Here is a 5000-nt window from a genome sequence, read left to right as displayed (position 1 = left end):
GATTTTATATATATATATATATATATATATATATATATATATATATGCCATGGATTTGACGACAAATTTTTACGTTAAATCGACCAATAAAAATGTTCGAACGTTTCTGAACGATTCTATTGGTCGAACAGAATCTTTTTCTTTTGTCTAGCGAAAAAAATGGAGCTGAAAAGGGAATAGCTATTTCTTCTTTTACTTTTTATTTTTCTTATAGAGAAGGAGAGACAAGATAACGTTAAAAGTTCGTAATAGTAGTCGGGTAAGGCAAAAATTCTGAAACGTTTAAGTTATTTCATCCTACTTTGCATTACTTTACGCCATGGTTGCATTACTCTTTTCAAGTTGTAAAAAAAAGAAGATGAAAGAAGAAGAAGAAAATGAAGAAGAAAATGAAGAGAGAGAAAGAGAGAGAGAGAGAGGATAGGGAAGGGGAAGGGGAGAAAATAAGTTGACGACGGTTAAAACAAAGAGAAGAAAATATAAATTCTTGGCACTCGTTCAGATATCAGAGTCTCCTCTTGCGTATTTCAGGATCCGTCGTTTGCTCCCCGTACGAAACTTGCAAAAGATTTTATTTGTCTCACTCTATCTACGTACCTACCTACCTACCTACCTACCTATCTATCTATCTATCTATCTATCTATTTATCTATCTATCTATCTATCTATCTATCTATCTATTTATCTATTTCTATAGCTGTCTCTCTCTCTCTCTTTTTTTTTGTTCGACGACAGTGCATGGCGGGAAAATTAAAATTTTACTTTTGAATTCGAACGTCTGTCTAGTCCATGTCTTTGAACACATCGTTTTATGAAACGATAATGAAGAGAGAAAAAAAAAGAAAAGGAGAAAGAAGAAAAATAGAAAGAATGAAAAAAAAAATTAGGTGGAAAAAGAGGAGGGGGGGTGGGAAAGAGAGAGATAGAAAGAGGGAGGAAGAGTTAAAGGGAAAGAAATGTGTAATGAAGTTACTCGAAACTTTAGACGGTCGATTAAATTAGCGCGTTCCTCGGATAGAAACTCTTTTCATGAAATAAAGTCGAACATGATTTCTTTTAAAAACGGAAATCTAGATTTTAAATGAAGTAACTCTCAAAGCTTTTCCTTTTAATTAGTTTATCGAAAAGAAAAAAAAAAGAATCAATGTCCTGTGTGTGTATGTGTGTGTGAAAGAAGAACCAACGGTATATATATATATATATATATATATATATATATATATATAGGAGACAAAAGTTCCTAGATGATTATAAAAACTGAATTACTCTTTTACGAAAATTTTTAATATTGTAAGATTAGGTTTGTAATTCTACAATTTGAAAATATAAAAAATTAAATAATAATAACTAAGCGACAAGGTCTCAAAAAAAAAAAAAAAAAAAAAAAAAAAAAAAAAAAAAAAAAAAAATTATAATTTAAAAAAATTTTTTTTAGAAAACTAAATAATGAAAGTCATTTTTAAAATTATTCAAAAACTTTTGATCTATCCTATACAATGATCAACGTACGTGTCTCAAGAGAGAGAAAAATAAAAGAGAGAATCGATAGTATATATATATATATATATATATATATATATATATATGTCTATACACAAGTATATTACAACATATATAATGTGTGTGTGTACATAAGCACATGTGTGTAAATAGATATAAATACAATACAAGAGAGTTCATTTCCTTTCCTTTTCTTCTTGTTCGTTTTTTTTCTAATTTTTTCTTATCTCTCCTTCTGTTTTTTTTTTTTTTTTTTTTTTTTTTTTTTGACAACAAAAATAAACAAGTAATAGACTATCACAGGACAAAAACAGTTAGCAGATAAATAGAGAGAAAGAAAAGCGTACATAAGTATATACATATGTAGACGTACGTGCGGAACACAGTATCATCTCCGTGACCCAGGTCAATAATAAATCGGTTTAGGTTTAGCAAGCTTGCCAAGAGTAACGTGGCTCTGAATCATCGGCTTATTTTATATGTTTTTCGATGGCATCTAAAGACACGAAGGAGAGAGAGAGAGAGAGAGAGAGAGAGAGAGAGAGAGAGAGAGAGAGAGAGAGAGAGAGAGAGAGAGAGAGAGAAAGAGAAAGAAAGAGAGCTCTCAATGTGTCTTCTTTCTCATCTGTCCATTCTATGATTGATATATATATATATATCATCGATCGATCTTTTATTTCCTATTCAATGAAATCTAACGTAATATCACGTGCGCTTGATATTTTTCTTTATTTCCTCTATCTCCACGCCTCTCTCACTCTCTCATCCTCTCATCCTCTCATCAATCTACGTGGATCAGTTAAAAGGAATTATTTTTAATAAAAATCAAAAATGTTTATTGAATGATGGAACGTTCGATGAATTTCCTTTTTCTTTCCTCTTCTTTTTCTCCATTTATTATATTAAATTAATTCATATAATAAATGAATTTATACATTAATAATTAAATTAATATATAAATGAATTTATTTATTCGCATTTAAATGTATTAAATTCATGAATGATAAAACATGAAATTAATAAAACTTTTTGGTAGAACGATTTAATTGCTTCTCTCTCTTTCTCTCTTTCTCTCTCTCTCTCTCTCTCTCTCTCTCTCTCTCTCTCTCTCTCTCTCTCTCTCTCTCTCTCTCTCTCTCTCACACATACACACATACGTTTTATGAATTTACTTTGACTTTGTTTGACTATATTTCTATTTTCTTTCTATGTACACTACTTCGTAAGAGAAATTAAAAGGAAATGGGTGAAAAAAATTTGAAAACGGCTAATTTCTCTCGCGAAAGTAAAGAAGTAACAAACAAACAAACAAACGAAATACAAATCACGTTGAAAATCGCAAAGCATATTCGGGACGAACTTTCGTTATCATTTCCTTTACATCCTTCGAGATCCTTTGTTGTACGATACGAGGGCTTTGTGTCTATTTGACAAAGAGGAGGTTTTTGGCCTCGAGAATGGAGGAACCAAGATCTCTCTTCTATATATGCATATATATATATATATATATATATATATATATATATATATTATATATATAACAAACCGTAAAATATGTGTTTGGCTGTCTCTCTCTTGTGTGTTTCTATATGTCGAAATGTGACAAAAAAAAATGAAAGACGATGTGTTGGAATAAACAATTCAAAACTATGTATGAAAAGGGCCATTCATAAACGTATTAAAAACTTTTTGAAATAACATATATATATATATATATCCATTTTCTATTGCAATATTTAAATCATTCTTAGGATTATTTCATTCTTTACTTTCTTTCTTTCTTTTTTAATTTTTTCGAAAAAAGAAAAAAAAAAAAAAAAAAAATAAAGAGAAAAAAAATAAATAAATAAAATGATATTAAATAAATAAATAAAAAACGAAGATAAAAGTTTAGATTCGACAAATATCGACAAATATATATTTAAATATTTTTATAAAAAACATTATATATATATATATATATATATATATATATATATATATATAAGCATATGTATGTATATAAGAAATTTAATTTTTATATTATAAAGAAATTAAAAATTTTAACTAAAAGCTTTTAATTTAAAATTGTTATATATGTTATATCTACAATAATAAATATATAAATATATATATATATATTTATTTATAAAAAATATTCTCTATATTATATAATAATAATATAATTTCGTATGTTGTATACATATATACAAAATTTTTTTCTTTATTATTATACATATTATTATACATATGCGCAAAAAAAGACATATAAGAGGAGTAAAGTACTACAATTTAAAAATTAAAAAAATAATAATAAAAAGAAAGAAAGAAAGTAAAAAACGAAATAATCCTAAGAGTGATTTAAATATTGTAATAGAAAAAATTCGATATAAAAGATTCAATATTCGATTTTCTCCGTTCGTTTATTGCCTGAAGTTTAGTAGTTTACTAGTAGCAAGCTTAGGTAAACTTTGTAGCAAGTTTGCCATTCTATTCGCAAAGACTACTACAACTATAACTACGCCCACACAAGTACAATGTAGCTCTCTTTTTCTCTATATATTTCATACACACACACACACACATACTCAGAGAAAGGGAGAGAGAGAGAGGGGGAGGGAGGGAGGGACAGAGAGAGAAAGAGAGAGAGAGAGAGAGAGAGAGACAATATAAAGAAATAAAGACAGAGAGAGACAGAGAGAGAGAGAGAGAGACGAAGAGAAAGAGTTAAACGCACTCACGCGTACACAAGGTTTTCTCAGAGGAGTGTTGCAAAGTAGTGAACGTGGAAAACTCGTAACTCGAAGGTAAAAAGGAGGAGAAATAGATAGAAAAGGTGGAAAAAGAAGGTGTAGAAGAGTAAGGAGAAGGAAAAATTGTACCAGTTACAATGACACAATGACGATATAAATAAATGGGATCCTGAAGGTTTCTATATTGAAAAAGAGAACGGAAGGTTCTATTGACGCAAACGATAAAACAAAAATGATTGATTTCATACTCTGACGCATATCGAATACGTCAATAATTAACATTCGTTGGTGATAAGCTTCTTTTTTTGTCCCCTTTTTCTTTCTTTTCTTTTTTCTTCTTCTTTAAATTGCCTTTTATTGGCCGAATGAAAGAAAAAAAAAGAAAAAAAAAAAAAAAAAAAAAAAAAACGATATGTTTGGAATGTAACACACATACATCAAAGCCATGTAAAAAGGCTTTATCAATTTTATATATAAAAGAACGAGTTAAATTTATCGTAATCGTACAATTTTTGTATTGTATTTATCATATAACATGTATCTTCTCTCGTTTGTGAAATAAAAAAAATGAATTCGTAAAAATATAAAATTCATTTTTTTTTTCTTTATCTTTTGTTTTACCCATTTTAATTATGTATTTTATTAAAAGAAATTTATTCGATATCAATTATATATAGCTTTCAATTCTTCCTCTGATGATTACGATTAATTATCAATTAAGATCGTCAAAGCTCATATAATATTATATCGATTATTAATAAATATATT

General features: G+C 27.9%; 1 protein-coding gene across 8 annotated transcripts in view; it reads right to left on the bottom strand.

Annotated features, from left to right (window-relative positions):
- Positions 1–5000, bottom strand: part of mub (poly(rC)-binding protein mub) — a 226049-nt gene that overhangs the window by 62806 nt on the left and 158243 nt on the right. The gene's annotated exons all lie outside the window — the stretch shown is intronic.

The sequence above is a fragment of the Vespa mandarinia genome, chromosome 3 (assembly GCF_050613455.1).
Source record: "Vespa mandarinia isolate Hongniang chromosome 3, ASM5061345v1, whole genome shotgun sequence".
Taxonomy (NCBI): Eukaryota; Metazoa; Arthropoda; class Insecta; order Hymenoptera; family Vespidae; genus Vespa; species Vespa mandarinia.
This window is presented reverse-complemented; position numbering and strand designations above follow the sequence as displayed.